A 20,925-nucleotide genomic window follows, 5' to 3' on the forward strand; every position below is an offset into this window, starting at 1 on the left:
CCAGCATCTAGCTTTCATCGGTTCACTCACTCATGGCTTGTATGAATAGGGGTGTATTTTTTTTTGTGTGTGTGTTGTGCTTTTTTGGGCAATACTATGTGCTTTAGCTCTCCAGGAGATTATTCTCATGTATTCCTCTGTACAGCTGTTTTAAAGGCACGCTAATGACAGAGGAATCGTCAGATAGTCCGTAAATAAGGAAAGATTTTCAGAGTCCCTGGGCTCACAGACCTTAAATTTCAGCTTGTTATCTTGACATCTGCAGTGTGTGTGTGTGTGTGTGTGTGTGTCACTGTTTATACTGAATTTGTATACATTAAGGTCTGCAGTAGCTCAGATCACAGTCTTTACTGTGCTGCATTTCATGCATCTAAACATTTGCATTCCTTATTTTTCCTGTGCTTTTATAGTCTTAGCCAAGTTAATTGCTGAGATCTGCATCTGCACCACATCCACAAAGTTTGACACAAGAGCAGTGAGATGATCAAGCCGCTTGTAAACAAGCCAACACTTTAGCCAGCTTATCAGATTATCTATTGGGAAGTAAAACTGAGAGTGAGCAGACACATATAGTCGATTATAATCCCCCATTGCACGGGAAAACTCTCAGTGCACAAGTTCCGTAAATACAGTAGGTCAAGGTTAAACCAGGAGGTCAGTCTGTGAACAGAGGTGGATTTTGGCGAGCAGTTTTGGTAATAATTTCCCTGTTCGCCTTTGCTTCTTCCTCTCCAACAACCCTGTCTCATAGGAATTACCTCTAATTTGCAACAGCAAATATGTTTTCTAATAAACGTAATGCCTCCCGGATTGAGTTTTTATATCAGCATAATGAGGAAATATATCTGCAGAGTTGCAGAATGATGATATTGATAATAGCTGCAAAATCTATATCTGCACTGACAGCATATTTAATTCCTTATTCCCCACAACATCTGCCTGTAGCAAAACATCCTATCAACTAGAACAACTAAATCTTGTTTTAATCATGTGATTTGCCTCTTGGTTAAGGTAAAGGGGAAACAATGTGGTCTTGGTTAAATAATAATTTAAAAAATCATTAGGATACATTTAACATTTAATTTAATTATAGTCAATCTTTCCCCATCTAATCTGAACTATAGCAAGTCACTGCTGTGAACATAGCACCATAACACAATCCAGATGGTATGTTTCCTTTAAAATCTATTAACAAAGTAGCTATATACAAATGTTATTTCACATAGTTGCTTGATTTTATTAAGTTGTGTACAAGATAATGGTCAGTTTCTTCAGTTGCCTATCACTGTAATTTCCAGGAGGGAGTGGGAAAGGAAAAACAGAAACATAAGGTGAATACAACTAAAATATTAACTTGGTGTCAATATTTGTGTCCAAGTCACTCATGTCAGACAGATTTTCATCAGCAATGGAGGTTGTTTAATGTTGTGCTCATCACAAGCAAAGGAAATGTTTGACCATGGGGTGATTTGTATTTTATTTGTGTAGCAGAACATTTCATTCGCACCCAACAGCCAGATGACTCCAATTCTCTTGTGTTTTTCCCCTCTTTCTCTGTTACATTACAATCACAAGGTAAAATTTCCCCTACAGTCAACATTACAGTACATACACACCTGACAATGGAGGTCACCTCTGCGGATCACTGCTGCAGTCGCGTCGATCAACAGGAGTGAGTATAAATCCACATTCAGCTCTGCTCTCGTCAGTATACAGCTCCAGATAATATCAGAATCCAATGTGATTCTGGGTGTTTGGCCAGGATCTTTTGTTTTGTTGTGAGATAAACAGGAGAAGTTAAATATTGTGCATTTAAAACACATATGATTGTGTGTCCATATTTCTTGTACTATTTGGAGGCCTTTTCCTTGCAAAGTTGACATGTTCTTACATCCCAGGAATGAACTTGCAAGTATAATGTTATAGTTGATATATAAACTATAGCCAAAAATGATGAAAACAAGATGCAATCTTTAATAAAAATTCATACATTTGTTAGGTTATGGTGTACAAACAATAATATAATCAACAGTGAACACTGAATGACTGAAGACAGGTTTCATTTGCCACAACTTTTACACATTAAACACAACTACGCAATTCATTTCGTATTTGGGATCTTCTTGAAGAAGTGATACCGATATATCCATTTTCCTGGTTTAAACACACTGAGCACTGTCACCGCCACAGTTTGCATGCTGTAGACTGTCTAATTCATGTCTTGGGGAGTTGTAAATTGGCATGTCATTACAGCTGAGTTGTCAGGACAGGAGCTCCCCTCTCTTGCTATAGGGGATCCAGGTCTTAAAGGCTACATAGAAGGCAAACTGAGCTCTCCTTGGGCAGAGGAATGACATGTTACATTTCTTTTTCACAGAAGCTCTGCACCCCGACTCTTTTTAAGTTGCAGGTGACTAATCTTCACTCGACAAGCAGTCAGGCTTTATTTTTTTCATTTTTTTCCAAAACTGACACTTTGAAGGCCTCGGCTCATTCCCTTGACTTTTTCTCCTGCAGTGTTCAGATGTTGCTGATTCATCCTGTCTCCTGCAGAGAAAATAACTGCACGATGCTTGTACTTTTAAAATCAGGGCTCTTCCCTGAAGGAACATAGACTCTGAGTCATGGCTTAGTCAAAGGCTTTGAAGGATATCATTAGCTGCTGCTGCAAATGTCAGGTGAATATTGACATGGTGAGAAAAAAGACAGGGGAAGTAATTGCACCGATGTTGTTGATGAAGCTGTGTAAATACCAATTAGGAGTATGCAGTGCTGCGTGTTGTTGCAAAATAATCAGATAACAAGTGACACATTTAGTTTTCCGTTATGCAGCAGGAGTCATTTGAGATGCACAAAAGTCATGCACTCAAGCTTTACCCCACTAACCTCTTCACCTCACACCTTCGCGTCATTATATAACCAAACAGTGCACACGCGGGGCGAAATACTTTCGGGCCGAAAGAGGAAGGGTTGCAGGGAAGATCAGAAGAATTTAGATTAACTGGCATCACAACTGAAGGCACAGAGGAACAGCAGGTCCCACACGCCCCAGCCCCCTCAGCTGGCTTTGTTCCTGCATCTTCTTTGCAACAATTCAAAAGCAGCTTGCACAAATTAGACCCATGGGAAGAGAGAACAGACCAATGCATGGCAAACTACTGTCACTCAGGAAGCCTTCTGCTGAGGAGAGAGAGGAAGGGGACACTGGATACGTAACGTGCCCAAGTAGACGAATTGGCCACGAGGGACCAGATGTTCCTCTACAATGTAGCCTCTTCTCATTAATAGATGCTCTTGGCATTGCACTGCAGCATACACTGTATGTATACCTACACCCCCATTCTTTGCTTGCAACTTTATTAATGTCAAGGCACAGTGGCTTATCTAATGTGGAGTGCAGGAAGCCAACCAAAGCAAGTGTAGTAGTGATGTAGCATGATGTCACAAAGTCACACAATTAAATGTGGGACTACTGACGATGTGTTTCAGGTTCAGTGTTTTCTGTGGGAGAGAGGAGCTTCTGTTGGTGCCGACTTTGACCTTTTTAACTTTTACATGGAAAAGAACCTTTAAAACACTGAAAGAAAAGAAAAACAGAGTATATTGAATGAGAGCAAATACATCTAAAACAGGTTTATGAATGTCTCTTAATTACTCATCTATTTCAACTTTTTAGACAACAAAACAAGTACAGATATTATGTAATGAGCAATACGTTTACATCTAGATTTTCTCTAGCTAACATTATCATTGATTACTTTAGCAAACTAACATGACATAACATAACATGCATTACAGTATCATGGACACATACTTTAGAAATCAGCCATATTTATGTTTTGTTTTTTTTGTTTTTTTCTATCTATCTCTAAGGGAGCGCCCTGCCACCTTTGCCGAGGAAACTCATTTCAGCCGCTTGTATCCGGGATCTTATTTTTTCGGTCATGACCCAAAGTTCATGACCATAGGTGAGGGTCTCTCTTCACCACGACAGACCGGTATAACGACTGCATTACTGCGGCCGCCGCACCGATCCGCCTGTCAATCTCACGCTCCATCCTTCCCTCACTCGTGAACAAGACCCCAAGATACTTAAACTCCTCCACCAGAGGGGACAAGCCACCTTTTTCCGGTCGAGAACCATGGCCTCGGATTTGGAGGTGCTGATTCTCATCCCAGCCGCTTCACACTCGGCTGCAAACCACCCCAGGACATGCTGGAGGTCCACATCATCCGCGAAAAGCAGAGATGAAATCCTGTGGCTCCCGAACCAGATCCCCTCCGGCCCGTGGCTGCGCCTAGAAATTCTGTCCATGAAAATAATGAACAGAACCGGTGACAAAGGGCAGCCCTGCCGGAGTCCAACATGCACCGGGAACAGGTCTGACTTACTGCCGGCAATGGGAACCAAGCTCCTGCTCCGCTCGTACAGGGACCGCACGGCCCTTAACAGAGGGCCCACGACCCCGTACTCTTGGAGCACCTCCCACAGAATGCCACAAGGGACACGGTCGAATGCCCTCTCCAAGTCCACAAAACACATGTGGACTGGTTGGGCAAACTCCCATGAACCCTCGAGCACGCTGCCGAGGGTATGGAGCTGGTCCAGTGTTCCGCGGCCCGGACAAAAACCGCATTGTTCCTCCGAGGTTCGACTATCGGCCGAATTCTCCTTTCCAGTACCCTGGAATAGACTTTCCCAGGGAGGCTGAGGAGTGTGATCCCCCAATAGTTGGAACACACCCTCCGGTCCCCCTTTTTAAATAGGGGGACCACCACCCCGGTCTGCCAGTCCAGAGGCACTGTCCCCGACTGCCATGCAATGTTGCAGAGACGTGTCAACCAAGACAGCCCTGCAACATCCAGACTTGAGGTACTCAGGTCGGATCTCATCCACCCCCGGTGCTTTGCCACCGAGGAGCTTCCCGACTACCTCAGTGACTTCGGCTTGGGTGATGAATGAGTCAACCTCCGAGTCCCAAGCCTCTGCTTCCTCTATGGAAGACATGTCAGTGGGATTGAGGAGATCCTCGAAGTATTGCTTCCACTGCCCGACAATATCCCCAGTCGAGGTCAACAGCTCCCCACCGCCACTGTAAAGAGTGTTGGTGGAGAACTGCTTCCCCCTCCTGAGGCGCCAGATGGTTTGCCAGAACTTCCTCGAGGCTGACCGACAGTCCTCCTCCATGGCCTCTCCGAACTTTTCCCAGACCCGAGTTTTTGCTTCCGCAACTGCCCGTGCTGCCGCTCGCCTGGCCTGCCGGTACCCGTCAGCTGCTTCAGGAGTCCCCCCGGGCCAACCAGGCCTGGTAGGACTCCTTCTTCAGCTTGACAGCATCCCTTACTTCCGGAGTCCACCACCAGGTTCGGGGATTGCCGCCACGACAGGCACCGGAGACCCTACGGCCACAGCTCCGGACAGCCGCGTCAACAATAGAAGTGGAGAACATGGTCTATTCGGACTCAATGTCCCTAGCCTCCCTCGGGATCAGGTCCAAGCTCTCCCGGAGGTGGGAGTTAAAGACCTCTTTGACAGAGGGTTCTGCCAGACGTTCCCAGCAGACCCTCACAATACGTTTGGGCCTGCCAGGTCTGTCCAGCTTCCTCCCCTGCCAACGGATCCGACTCACCACCAGGTGGTGATCCGTTGACAGCTCAGCCCCTCTCTTCACCCGAGTGTCCAAGACATACGGCCGGAGGCCAGATGACACAACCACAAAGTCTATCATTGACCTCCGGCCTAGGGTGTCCTGGTGCACATATGGACACCCTTATGCTTGAACATGGTGTTTGTTATGGACAAACTGTGACTAGCACAGAAGTCCAGTAACAAAACACCACTCTGGTTCAGATCGGGGAGGCCATTCCTCCCAATCACACCCCTCCAGGTAACACTGTTGCTGCCCACGTGAGCGTTGAAGTCCCCCAGAAGAACGACGTCATAACAATTATGATAAAGTTTTTAAGGAAAATAGATGAGAGCTCTGTGGTATTTTTAAAAAAATGATGTGTCTACATAAATCACCATCAATATACATTAAATAAGGCCATGACAGCTTTGCTACCCACAGTGCAATTGGTTGGCCAGCCGTTTGATCTGTTTCCTTGTTTCCCTAGTAACTGCTGTAAGCCTTTGTAGGGCACAGTAGAATCAGTTTTCTGCTCCTTGCATCCCCTAAAAAAACCCATCTCTTTCAGTGTCACACTTTGCACACACACACACCTGCCTACAGATGGTGACAAGAGGCGACAAAAAAAAAAAAAAGACAGGAAGAAAGAGAGACAGACAGACAGAGAGAGAAACATGTCTCACCATGGGAGGAAGTTGGCAGCTTCCTCTACTTTCTGTAGATTGCAGGTGTTGTGTTTCACGATCGTGATTGAGTTAGGAATGCCACACATCAGTGCGGGCTGGCAGGGAGAGCTGGCAGGTGTCGTCTATGGAGAGATGAGCTGGCAAGCACGAGGTGTCACATGTGGAGCGAATTGGAAAAACAGAACAAACCCTTTATTCTGTCAAAGCCAGCGTTGCGATATTCATCATGGTTAGATGTACTGAACTTCTGCACCGAAAATCTACTGCAAGCTGCACAGAGCACCAGAGGACTGTGTGTCTAAGTGTGTACTTCTGTATGTGTAGCGCATCAGCATGTCACTGCTTAAATTGGATTTTCCACACTTATTAGTTACACATTGTATTTTATCCAATAGAGGGAATTAAACATGCTTAATACTTGAGCAATAGTGCTTAACATCACGGACCTGAGAGTAGATGAATCACGAACATTAAAAACGGGACAAAAAGGGTTTTAAACGATTCAGTAGACGACATTTGTCTGAACAATAAGGTGCAAATGAAAACCAGTTTGCAGGACAGCAGACACAGATCAAAGTAATTAGAGTCTAGCAGATATTTTGCCTTTCAACAATGCAGAACACGAATTAATGCCACATAGGAAACATACATTTGCACAGCAATGAACTTATTATTTTGCTTTTTTGACAGAAGCAGCATTTCAATAGATGTTAAGGGGGAACATGCGTCTTTTCTGTCTTTACGCTGCCACTGTCAAGGTTGACGTGGAGTTTGTAATGGCAGCCAATTACAGCGGCTTTTCATCCAGGAGGGAGCATCAAACGGTTCGACTGTCAGCTTTTGTTGCTGGAGGCAGACAGGCAGACCAGCCTGGGGAGAGACTGATGCACACTGCAGCACTTTCTTCATCGCCGAATGCCCGTCTCTGTGTGATAGACGGCCTTCAGAGTCAATGGTTAAACTCAGCCGCAAAGGCGAGCTCTTAGAGGTGAAAGAAGTGAGGGCACAGTACTAAATATTATTTTCAACGTGGCAAACCAGCTCCAGCCTCAACATGAGAGCAAAAGTGAGCATGTGCTGCTTTAAAGCTGAGTGTATGTTGACGCTGCACGTGTGTCTCGTCTCTATGACAACAATGTCTTGACGACCGCTGCTGTATGATCGACACTGCCCATTCATGGTTTACTATCTGCTTATTTTCTGTTTTACATCGAGACGTCAGAACGAGGATGATGTTGGTGCATGACGTTATCGCCTCGGCCAGGAAAAAGAAAAAGAGCGACCGCGACGTCACAAACGTCGCTCTGAAAAGGCCTTATTTAAGTGAAACTCTTGCCAAAAAGCAACCTAGGCTTTATTTGTGAATGTATATGAGTCAAAATTTCGTGTAAAAGCATAATTACGACGAAAGAGGCACTACACATGAACACAAGCATTGAGAACATGTACACAGAGTTTGCTGACAAGAAAGTTTTTGAACAGCTCACCTTAGCAGTAGCTTGTTCCGCTGGCAGTCGTCATGGCAGCCCAGAAGTATCGATCCCCGAATGTGACATTACACGGAGGAGAGTTAAGGAGGACCGCTCCTAAGGCTTAGTTCCATACGAATGCATGGACAATTCGTTGTATGGTTCTTAGCGAAAAACTAAATCTTAAAAGTGCCTCTTTCATCATAATTACGCTTTTACACAAAGGATTGACTCATATACATTCACAAGTAAAGCCTAGGTTGCTTTTTAGTGAGAATTTCACTTTAATGACTAAATAAACAAACATGCAATTTCATGCTGTTTCACTCTGTTTATATGTGGCGGACCCTGCCATCTTTCTAGCTTCAAACAGTGTTCTGAGGACCTCATTGTCCTCTGAGAACAGCTTGTTTATTCAGTTACAAAAATGATAAACATTTCTGAGTTTGTTTTATTACTTCATTAATATTGTACAAATTCTGTGTTTGAATTTCTTCTCTAAAACTACTTAGTGCCCCTTCAAATGTTGCTCTGATAACATGTATATAGACACATCTCTTTTAAATAATAATAAATCTACATAGCTTCTAGAAAGGTGCAGAATGACAAAACTGAACAGGCTCTAGTGTTTGTTGGTTTGAGAGGTCCTTACTTTACCCTACCTGTTTGTCAGTCTGCTGTATAGCCCTGTTGCCACTCGAGGGACTTTCCCGAACACTGTCGCTGGCCTCCTCCTGGGATCTCACAGATATAATAGATGCAGCATCAGAGCAATGAATAAAGCCCTAACCTCGCACGCACGCACACACACACACACACACACACACACACACACACACACACACACACACACACACACACACACACACACACACACACACACACACACACAATGCATGCATGTACGCAGACAGAGCACAGACGTAAAGGCAGCGAGGGACAAACGATTCCTGCCTGGGAGGGGGAGTATATTTAGAGTCTTGCGTAATGTGCTTTTAACACAACACAGAATGGATGAATTTTTAATGCCAGGCATGAGCGAGGGGGTTGGGGTGGGGGGTGAATAAAGTTAAGTATTTAATCTGTGCTGCTGCCATGGGGCGGGGGGCCAGATCTGAGAGCAGCCCATAAACGTCAGGCATGGTGCATGGCATAGCCACCGATGTACCAGCTATGGATGAATGGGTCTGCAAGAGAGGAAATGGAAAGCAGGGGGGGGAGTGCAAGTGAGGGAGGAATAGTGGAGGATGTGTAAGGCAAGGGAGTGAGGAGAGAGTTTGCATGAATGAGCGAGCAGGAATAACTATGTCAACGCTGTGCTGGGTAACCCGGGGGAAACACAGAAGTGCACAGTACCACGGCTTTCTCTGGCAAGCCCGACACTCTGATACCAATGTTTACAATGCAAAGATATGTGCAGACACGTCTACCACACTGTTTGGCTGAGAGGAATAAGTCTCAGAGTAATTAAATTTAAGAATTCAGTAGCTGATAAATCTCTATTTCCTCAGCTATTTTATTCTTGGACATAAACCCATTTAAACTGTAGACAAAGCTGCGGCGAAAAAGAGCAATCTGCATCAGATATTTCACAGCAGCGCATAAGAAATGCCTGCAGATAGTGGCGTTGGTTACCTTCTCCAAGATTACAAAATAGGCAACAGGATGAGATACTGAAGATGACATTCTTGTGACTGTTAGTCATACGCTAAAGGGCAACAATAAGATGGTGTGCAAATGCAGTTCACGCTTCCGCTGGGAGGAGGTCTCGCATACGGCGCACAAAATAATTAAAATTACATGTATTGCCTTTTGGATCTTATGTTCATATTTAGTTGTTTTCACTCCTAAGAGAGTTTCCAAAGCCACGGTTTTATTAAAAGCACACGATATTCAGAAAACATGAGCCCAGGGGCGCACAACCATTCAATTAGCCACTAACATTTACAGAATGTGACACGCAAGTACAGTCCTGCTCGCTTGTTTATACACAATACAGAATTTTTTTCGATGTGGAACCTTTTGATGTCTCCCATTGTTGAAGATTTTCTCAAAGGAGATTTCCTCCATTAGTTTTTTCTTAAAAGTATAAGAACGTGGAGCAGTTTACATGTATTAAACAGTTTGCGTTGCCAAATTATAAATAAGATATAAATTACTTTACAACTTTAAAAGCTGAAATCAAATTCTTCAGTTCTGGTGATGGCTTCAGTGTTTTACATTAATGAAATAACTTAATAAAAATACTGATGGAATAAACATCAGCCTTAAAAGGTCAGAGTTACAACATTTTATGTAGGCAAACCATCTACAGAGCTTGTAGAAAGGTGCAAAATAAAAGTCTCTCTCCTTTAAAAGTTGTCAGGTCCAAAATTATTTTGTTTTTCTCTCAGTGTTTTTTCCTAACCTTCATCTTGACTGTTGGGTCCAGCTTCTGACAAGGTTTGTTTCTCTGACAAAAACAACAGCTGTATTTTGACGTGAAAGCAATGATGGGGGCAAGATGGAACGGCTGAACGTTACCAATAACACCTTTAATGGCCCGACCTGCTCTTTACCTGCAAATAACCTTTCAAAAATACAAGAAGCTCAAGTTTTGACACATGCAGGCTCTTCATCAGGGTTAGCTACATGAATGGATGACTCACTGACCTACAGACCATATCCCCAAACTTGTGCCAGGACCAAAAATACCAACATTTTGTGTGCAAGTTATGAAAACAGTTTCCCCTGCCGCTGGCAAGAAAACAAAAGATGAAGTAAAGCACACATGCAATGTCTTGAGATGTTTTGGAAACACCTGCCTTAAAAACCAGCTGGACATGCAGAGTGCAGTGGGAGCTTTGGTGCCTAAGGTGGGACTCACTACACTGTTTTCCTCTCAGCCTCTGCTGCTATCCTCACCAGAATAACAGTTGAACAAGGCGACAGAAAACATACCACAAAGGAAGTTTGACCTTCCCGGTGTTTGCCTAAAAGCGTTATGACAGCCACTGAAATTCATGTGAAGGAGCTTCTATAGTCGCTCTGAGCCCAGTGTTCGGCGCTGGTGGCAGCCGGAAGTGACAGATGGGTGATCAGGAGCTGGCTATCTATCTTCTCGCATGGCTTTACTGTACGTGGGAATCTTGCAGGGCAGAGGACAGAAAAACAATCAGGATCACTGATCAGCAGATGTATGGGCTCAATCCTGCCCGTATGTTCAAATCCCCCACAAGAGGAACTGCAGTGAAAAGACAGTAAGTGATAGTCAGATTGCATCACTTGTAGGTGACAGGGAAATAACCTCAGTGCATGCAGCTGCAATGTAAGGGCAGGGGTCAAATGAGGTGCTACTCATTGAATAGCAGGCATCCAGATGACTCAGACAGCACTGGTTAACCTTCTTTCCACCTCTTTTTTCAATCTGTGTCAGTAAAGCAGAAATCTGCCTTCTCACAGATATATGGAACTAGATGGCACTCGGCTAAATAAAAAAGCAAAACAACATTTGAAAATGTTGATGTCTCTTTCTTTCCAGAAACAATAAACAGGTTACTCAAGTTAATCCACAGACCTTGTTGTGAGAAGTTCCATGTAGGAACTATTTTCTGTAACTACACTGAAGCTTACATCTAATCATGGATGAGGGGCTCGCCCTTGTGACAGAGTGGGGTGTAAACATTAATCGCTTCCTCCTCTAGCTGTCTAGCCAGCCTGCAACTTTTTTTCTATTACTGATGGAAATACTGTAATCACCAGGTTCAGAGGGAGGTGGTCTCTATGGATCTTCAGAACTGCCGTACCAGAATTCATGTTTTTCAGTTGTTGTTAGTTTTCAGGCAACAGAAGCATTTTGGCTACGATTACTAAAAGATGCTTTTCAAAATGTTTGTCAGGTTCCTATCATTTTGGTTTATTTGTATATTTGTGTTTTTCCAGTGTTTTGTTTCCCTCCTGATTTCTCCACCAGCCTGATCTTCCCTCCACACCTGTCTTGTATCTGTTTAATAAGCCCAGCCATGTTACCTGCGTTCTTCCCCTATCCGCTTTCCCTTCACACCTGCTCTTCATCTCCCTCATTAGCACTTCCCTGTTTCCAGTGTTTCTGTCTGATCAGTTCCCTCACCTGTGTTTTTCCACCTGTCTGTCATCCCCTCATTTATTTAGTTTGTGTATAAGTTCAGGATTTGTTCAGCCAAGTTTCTGTTAGCCTGCTGCTGCCTAGTTACCGTTCCCCTACTTTGTTTCCGTTATATTGTTGTTCGTGTTTCCTTGATGTTCCTACATGTTTGCCTGTTGTATTGCTTTTAAAAACCTCATTCATTGCACTTCCTGCCTGCTGTCTCCTCCTCTTGGTTGAAATTACAGAAGAAACTGATATTGAGCCCATGATGCCTTTTCAATTTTTTGTTTTTTGGGGGGTTGAAATATTAAAGGAGTAATATGTTAAATAAAGAATTTTTAAAAAATACTCAAAACAAATAATGGATAGCATATCGCTATAGTAACTGCTTACTGCTGCTAATAGTAGCTGTGATTAGAAAGTTGGCTGGCTTAGCTGTGCAGCTAGTGGTCCAAACTGGAAGTTGTGCAAACCAGGGAAGTGTTGGTGTATTACACTGCTAGCCAGGGAGCTTCGGTAACTTCAGATGATATCTCTGCAACACAACAATGCATAGGCTTCATAAAGTAATTTTTTTTTTTTTTTAATCACATTCGATTTATCGCTGAGGGTAATTTGACTAATTGACTATTACAGTCTTTCTCTGTAGTGAATGTAAAAAAAAAAAAAAAGCTTGATATATACTTGATATATACTCTAAATATTTACTACTATATAGTTCAGTTTATTTCTAAAAGTTTCACCATCCACCATCCATCCTTGCCTTTACTATTCAGCAGCGGCAGCGATATCCTGGAGCATCAAACATGTTTGTGTACACACTCAGGGGGCATCTCTTCATGCTGACTTTGCTGATAGCAGAAATAAATTCAGAGGCCTGTCAGTCAGGGAGGTAGGAGAGAGCTTTCTTCCTCCACAGTTTCACACTGAGGCTATAAACTGATCTCCATCACAGAAGGAACAAAGCAGGCTTAGCAGACAGTACACATGCAGCTGCAGCATACAGGAGCAGGATTATTGCCACAGTAGAGCTTTCTATTCGGGTATTATTCTGTCTGTACTTGAAGCTGAAGCACCAGATGTGCTGGTGTGGTTTTCTGTTGGGTTTCCAATCCATGTGATTCTTCGTAAGACAGAGAAGAAAGAGTGTTGCACCTGCAATGACGGGTTTGATATGTGAGGGGATCCTGTAACACATATGGTATACAGCATGTCGGGTACTAAATGTGTCTGTCACATGATACAATTGACCTCCCACAGAAGAGAAATCCCTCAAGTCATCCACAAGCAGCTCTTTAACTTCGTCTCTCTTCTTACAGAGAAGTCGTGACTGATGGAGCCCAGAGGTGTGTGAGCTGCCATCCAGGGCTCATCTGGCCCATGACGGGCCCCGGGGGGGAGGGAGGCTGTCACCAGCAGAGCAGACCTCCTGCTTCCAGCTGTGGTTTCCGTTAGGCCGAGGCCAGCTAATGAGGACGTTATCAGATCAGTGTCTTCCGCCTGACACAAGCTTAGCCGCCAGCACAACTGACTCGACCTTTTCCCACCTGCGCTCAAGATGAACGACCAGGAGCTTCGCACAATATAGTCGCAGGAGAAAGGGGGTCGTGGATATTGTATATTATTTCCAGAAAGTGGATAAGTTCAGAGATGAATAAGAGAAGACAATCTGATTTACGTGTCACAATTAAATTTCAAAAGCATGTGGGTTATAGTGTTCATTTAGATGACTTATTGCTGAATATTGGATGGTCACAATCACTAAATCGGCAGATTGATCATTAAAATGAACTTTGCTTTTGTTATTATACCTATCATATTTTTCATATTACAAGTATATTTCATTTTTCACAGTAATTCAGATTGAGGGCACATTTTAAGTCTATGTTGGCCTGAAAATTATGGACAGAGGGTTGAGTGAGTACGCGGTTACAGATTTAAGAGCATCATCTGAGCAAAATGTGCAGATATCTGTACTCATGATGAAGTAAGAATCCACTTTGGGTTAGCTCACTAAAATATTAATTTAAAGTTTATGTGAGACTTTTTCCTGCAAAGTCTGTAATTAGTGTAACATCATTGATCTGAGGCTCAATCCTAACGCTGTTCAGAAAAAAGTGTTATAGAAAATAATGAACATAGCAACTCCTGATCAACCTCTATCAATTTCAGGCTTTGAGTTCTTCACGCCCATTTTCAGTTTAAGCACCAGCTACTTCTGAGTGAACTTAAGGATACAGATAGTTTAGTTGGTCATGTTATGGCCGTCGCCGAGCTCTGCCTCCATAGGGTGTGTGTGTGTGTGTGTGTTACCGTTTCTCCCTGCAGCTGATGTGATTTCAGGATGCAGGTGCTCCTCCCCCTTCTTGGCTAGTGTGATTCTGATTGGAGCGGCACCTAGAACAGTGCACCAATGCAGATGGATCAATTGGCGGAGTTTGCTACAAATCTCTGGCCAGCATGGCAGTCGGGCGCCTGTGATTTCCACTGAGCAGCACTCTCGAAACTGTACAGACTTTGATTTGATTGTGAACGAGACACTAGTAAATTGTCGGCGGACTGGGCCAGGTGTAGTTAAAATATGGTACTGATCACACACATTAGCAGTTTTTTCTTTGTTAGATCCACTAAGTGGTGGGGTGTTGTTTTTGACTGTTTTTGGTTTGGAGTAAGTAGGGAAGTAGACAGGGAGGTTTTATTTTCATTTTGTTTTCCGTTAGGTAACAGTAGCTCAATTTTACAAGTCCTCTTTTGGTTGTATTTGTTTGTATTTCTATGCTAGTCAACAAAGAAACAGCTGCAGGCTTTTCCACTTGTTAGGCACAGTCATCATTGAACCTGCTGTAAATCACCTCCTTACTGTGACCCCTGTTAAACTGACCAGAACTAATCAAACTAACCTCTGTCTCTGAGGCTGTGGTCAGTCCCAATCTATTGTTCAGCAGCGTTTACTTGGAGGCAGGCAGACTTCAGTTAGCAAATAGTGCTACCAGCTCCAGTGCTAACTGAGCTAATTAGCTGATGACAGCTAGCTGCAGCCAAAGATAGATAGTCAAGGTAACCAGTCAAGGTTGCTAGCTCAACAAGCACTAGGCACAAAGCTACTCAAAACCTTGACTGTTGTGCTGTAGCGGATTACCAAAGCTACAATAATTTATCCTTGCTGGGCATAATGTATAGCTGCATAAAATGGCAACAGATCTGATAGCACTGTTGCTGAAAGTCTTTTTGGGCTTAAGTGGTGGACAGAACAGGTGACACTGCCATCCTTAAAACCACCACAGTCATTTCAAACACTTTAGCTTGTGACGAAAGCCTTTATCAGATTTTACCTTTTTATGTAATCTTTCCCTAAAATAAAAGGTATTTATTCGACAGAGTCTGAAGTGATTACACAAGTGCTGCTGTTATTTTAGATAACGCTCTCAATCAGCACCAGAGTCACTCAGGCACTGCCCTCAATACGCCTCCTGGGTGATGGCTAATTGGTGTGTTTATATATGCGTGGCTCCATAACTCCGCTGAATGGAAAAACCATGCACCAGCGGCAGAAAAAAAACAGGAACCCGCTATCATGCTGTCATACACCTATTTTCACACAAGGCTTTAAAGCTAGAGAGAGTGTTGTTGCTTTTAGAAGTATGTGAACTTCAAGAGGGCGCAAACCAAGTGTAAAAACTAGTTGTGATTGCTGCGTATGCACTACTGAACATTTGCTTGACAGGACAGATTTTCAACAGATGAGAACTGAGCAACAGCGGAGAGCCATCTGTTTTACCTTCAGTCCTGAGACAATGGTAAACATCTCAGCATGGGCTGGATCATGACGAATGAAAGAGATGACTTTTTTTTTTTTTAAAGCTGTTTCAGAGCAGAAACCTTTGCAGTAAAACTTAAACATCCATCCTCAGCTCTGCTGAGACCACACCACCGGGAACCAGAGAGCAAATTAGCTTTGTTTACTGTTTTGCACTAATACATCAACATAATTATCACCACTATGATGGAGGAGAGGTGTCTATAAGCTGAAACCAATTTTAACTTTCAATTGTCATCTCCAAAACAGAGCCATTCTATCATTCTGAAAGCCTTACGTGGGCCATTAGTATGCACAATGAGGTGCACTTCATCTTCGCACACAGGGAGCAAATTAACTTCAAGCACTGGCGCTGTAGTGCTGTTGTGTAATGTTGTTTTTCTGCAGTCTGATGCACAGACAGCTAGGGACAGTAGGGCTGTGAGCGTCGTGACATCTTGTTTATGTATTTATCCATCTATTCGGTCACATTTTTGAACGGAGAGACAACATACAATCTTTTATATGGTACATTTATTTCCAAAATGGCACCTCAGGCAGTGACAGTCACAGAGCATCTATATGCTGGAAACATGTTCGAGAGCAACCTCAGAAGATGACAGCTTAATGTCCTCGGTGACAGCTAATTTGGTTGTGTGGGAGTGAGAGGGAGCTGCCAGAGTGTTTATTTCCCTCAGAAAAAATCAACATATCTGATCTCGGGTGGGAGGGAGAGTCATTTTCCAGAGTGAATTTTCTTCCTCACCGAGAGTAACGTCTGTTAAAGGCTGCACGAGATCCCTGCCTCCTATTTTCACAGGATGCCTCGCTAAATTGAGATTAGTCACAGAGGTCATGCTGTTACTAAATGCATGCATTCCGCAGCTTCTCGCAAGCAACTTAACGAAGCTCGGATGAGTATATGCAAGAAACAAAGACACAGTTAGAAATACAGAGAGTTGGTCCAGCAACATTAAAGCCCTGACAATGTTTTCTGTTCTTCTCTGCTTTGATACCAGTAATTGTTGTGCTGTTTGTTTTTCCTGTTGGCATATGTTGCTTAAGAAAATTTGTTTTTTTGAATGAAAGTGTTTACACATTTCTAAAGGACGTGTATTTGCATGATCAGCATTGGCCGTGTTGGAAAAAAAAAAGCAGAAATCAAAATCTTTTTGTTAAAGATGCACTGTGTAAGAGTTTTGGTTGAAAAATTATCATCAGAATGTGAAGAAATTATACTTTTGGCGTTATGACATCTGTGTGTTGTGTTGCAGAGGTAGCTACTACCAGCAAGCCCCGATTCAAAGCTCCTGTGCTAGCATTATTAACATTAACAGTCCCCTGGTCCATAGGTTACCAGTCTGGACCGCTAACCAAGCTAACTGTGCTAACCAGTCAACTAGCTTAGAACAGCTACAGTTACTAGTAGTTTGAAGCTGATCAAGCGATATGCCACCCCCTTTTTGTCTAGAGTGTGAATGTCTAGAGTGTGAATTAGACATTAATTTTCTCATATATTCAGTACAATATTTTTGTCAGAAAAAATTGTGTGTAAAATGATATACTGTGATGGACTGTTCTTTAACATGTTGACATATTGATTTTACAGATTGGTCAAGCTATTCTTATTGTCTTTGCACCATTAAGAGAAAAGTAATTCAAATAAAAAAGTAAAACTTATCGTGTGTGCCATCGTGAGCTGGACACCCACCATAAACAATTCTCTGTGAAATTTGGTGAACTTCTGTGTGTGAGACACCCTGACATGCTCAACATTTTTTAATTATAATTCAGTATCATCAGTGTAATATCATGGCAGCAGCGTTCAACATGAGCCTGTCCCTGTGCTCAGAGGTAATAAAAAGGTGAACAGCCAGATTATTGTACTTGTTTGAATCACGCTGCGTCCCCTCGACAGTATGAGCGGCTGTCACATTTATCAGCACCTGACACAAAGCGTCACCGCTGCCTCAGGTGAAAGTAACTGGACATATGAAACAGAGTGAAAGCCTCAGGGACAGATTGGAGCAGCAGGAAGAACAACAGACCTGAGAAAACACATATTTCCGTGTGATTCTGTGACAGTGTGTCATTTGTGGTCTGCGAAATCAGTACGGAACTCTTTTTCTGTTGTAAAACTCCGAATTCAAGGACACGACTGATCGATTTTTGGCCTTTGGATTGGCCACCTGTTGAATTCTTACTCTAAACAAACAGATAGGGCGCAGCATGTCAACAGAGTAACTATCCTGCCGTTAGCACTATCAGCGCCATTTGCAGCAGCAGGAGGCAGCTTCAACCTATGAAATGCTACCTCTCACATCAGACAGTGGACATACAAAGTTAGCAGCTGACTGTTAAATAGAATGTAGCATCTTGCAAGCTTAACAGCCAGATATTTCCCTCAGGAGGTGGTGGAGAACTTACTTAACTATAATACTCTCTCAGCTGTGAAAATAGACAACTCTTTGCGAACACCATATTGACTTTTTGATGCGATGACACACCAATGTTTACAGCTTGTTGCGCTGCCTGCAATTAGTGAAAAATAAATTAAAGCAGGTATACAGAACAAGTAGAGAGCATGTTTTCAAACCCCACTGCACTAGAAAATAAATAAAAGATTTCCTCCTGTTGCTTCCAGCCACTTCAATCTCATAATCACCGGCCAAATCTGATGAAAGTCAAAGATAATCACCTGTACTGCCGCTCTGACTGTCACAGTTGTCAGGCCACTGGTCCAAACCTCTTCACCTCCAGACTGGAAGAGGATAAGGACATTGTGAAGGTGACGAGAGAGGAGAGCATCTGATTCACCATGCAGCCTTTCCCTCTGTCTCCGTGAGCAGATGGTGAGTTGGATCAGTGCCTTTAGATTGGCTGCTATCTTCTCATCGGTGGCCTGTCTCTGCCCGTCAACAGCTGCCTCTCGGGCAGTAAACGTATTGATTACAGGTGGCACTGATCTCCAAACAGCCAGACTGAGGCATCTGGGGCTGAGTGGTAGAAAGAAATAACACACGGAGGAGCACACTGCTGTTCTCCCAAACGTTACAATAATAATATGGCGATTTATCGCACATGTCAAGTGATTTTTGAACAGCACTGAGGATGATAATGATAATGAAAGCAAAGCCTCCAGCATCTACTTTTGCCCTTTAATGTGGAAAAGGTGAGAAGATGTTGTCAATACTGCGAAACTTGCTACATACGGAGCACCAATTGCCTGGAAACCAGGTAACAAGTTTAATTAATGTCAGCATTCATGACAAATACACACACGCACACGCCCACGAGCAAACACACACGGCAATTAGTCAAGTACTTCCTGACGGATTAATGATGGTGAAGTGACTAAATGTACAGGTGTTCTGTTTCCTACTGTCATCAGCTGTGTGGGAGGCTTTCTTCTGTAACCCTCATCAAAACCCTGATTACACTGTGTGGCCTCATTACTCAGCCTCCAGAATGTCTACAACATGTATTAACATAATTAAAAGGCATGTGGTCCAGTCTTTTTTATTTATTGATTTATATATATATAATAAATATATATATATATATATATATATATATATATATATATATATATATATATATATATATATATATATATATATATATATATATATATATATAATAATATAATTTCAAATCTTAATTTGATCCAGAAAATGCATGTGACTGTGTGTGGAAGGAGAATGTCAGACCAAAAAGTCAAAGCACCATGTTTTTCTGAAGAAATAACATAGTATAATAAAATCTGTAAGTATATCTGGCTGACAAAATGATGTGTATTTTTTCCAGTAAAAGGGCAATTTTAACAGCAATCTAAAAAATGTGAATGTTTGTGTCTGCTGTCAGGTTTAATTATTCAAAACACAGCAGTTGGAGACTATTAGTGATAGTGTTTCCAACACCAGAACTCTGTACCTGCCAACACTGCCCACAGATTTGCTACCTGGCACAGAAACCACAGCATTAAATGTTGAGGAAACTGTATAATTATCATATAACTGAGTTTATGAAAATATAGGTAACGCCCCACCCCTCACCTGGGCAGCTCCCAGTCAACACGTTTGACCAGGACAGTAAAAAGTTCTGACGAAGGGGACACAGTGGTTTACTTGCCAGGTATTCATTCCCAACTGCTGGTTATATTAACCCAGCTCAGCAGGGAGAAGGAGATGCCGGAGCACGACGCAACATTTCAGCTTAATTTAGCACGGGGCAGACAGGAAGTAAAGCGCCAAAATAACAACCAACATCCGGTCACTTTTCAAAAATAAAAACACTCCATGTTGACACCAGAACACGTCGTGGGGCCAGCTGCCTACCGTACTGCGCCCTGGCGGACTCAAACCGCAACCGGTGGGGACTGCCGGAAGGCGGAGCAAAACTGGATCGGAGCCGCAAAGCAGCAGACCATATCCAGTGGAAACTGGGCCGACTCATTAGCCATTCTCATGGCTAAAAACAACACACAAAGAAGCTAACGTTAGCATTGGGCTAATACGAGCTGCAGACGTAGCCAAGTTGGCAAACCTTACATATTTCATGAAAATAACAAGTCCCCACGAAACAAAACAAATCATTACCTGTCCAACAGAAAGAGAGCAACCTCTGCATCACTTTTCAGGCCCTTCACGTGCCCCAGTTGTCTCCACCACTAAAACGCCACACCAGTGTTGACTGGGGTCTGACTTCTTTCTTTATCCAGAACTCTTTTCATCGCAGCCTTTTCTGCCTCAGGCTTTCCTTTCCTTGCCTTTTTAGCGGGGTGAGCTGTTACAAGTAACGCTGGCTGCATGTTCTCTGCCATTGTAACCAAAGGTAAGTCTTCTCCTGCAACTCCATATTTCTGCAGTGTGCTGAGTATTTACGGCATCAGTGAAATGTAACGTGTGCAGCGCGGAGGAGGGAGGGACAGAGGGGGGCGCAGGCAGAACGAGACATGAAGGCATCTGACCAATCCGTGCTATTCGGGTGAATAGCACGGATTGGTCAGCTTTTTCTCAGTCCCGCAGCTGCCACAGAGGTCTGATAATTTTCGTTCCTTTTTCTGAATATATAATGTATTGACTACTCTCAGGATAACAGGACCATTTCACCCAGTATAACAAAATGTGTTTCTGAACAACATTACAGACCCTAGCTTTTAAGTTTCATCAACCAACCAGCGCAGAATCGTTTCGAAAGACTGGTCCTGATAAAGCAGTTAGGAGCAGGCTCAGCAAAG

The 20,925-nt window shown here is 43.1% G+C and overlaps 1 long non-coding RNA gene across 4 annotated transcripts; it reads right to left on the reverse strand.

Moving 5' to 3' along the window:
• Positions 1-1,213: 1,213 nt before the first annotated feature.
• Positions 1,214-20,646, reverse strand: LOC119026454. Of its 4 annotated transcripts, XR_005077164.1 has the most exons (8): positions 20,285-20,646; positions 20,024-20,156; positions 18,385-18,447; positions 14,204-14,287; positions 8,448-8,519; positions 6,314-6,453; positions 1,617-1,765; positions 1,214-1,285 (listed from the first exon to the last, which is right to left on the reverse strand). It is a non-coding gene; the product is annotated as an uncharacterized LOC119026454 (long non-coding RNA). The 4 variants fall into 4 exon arrangements; XR_005077163.1 differs by lacking the exon at positions 1,214-1,285 and having other exon boundaries at positions 1,431-1,765; XR_005077161.1 differs by lacking the exons at positions 1,214-1,285; positions 1,617-1,765 and adding an exon at positions 1,951-3,577.
• Between the last annotated feature and the right edge of the window lie 279 nt (positions 20,647-20,925).

Source organism: Acanthopagrus latus, chromosome 9, assembly GCF_904848185.1.
Source record: "Acanthopagrus latus isolate v.2019 chromosome 9, fAcaLat1.1, whole genome shotgun sequence".
NCBI classification, from domain to species: Eukaryota; Metazoa; Chordata; class Actinopteri; order Spariformes; family Sparidae; genus Acanthopagrus; species Acanthopagrus latus.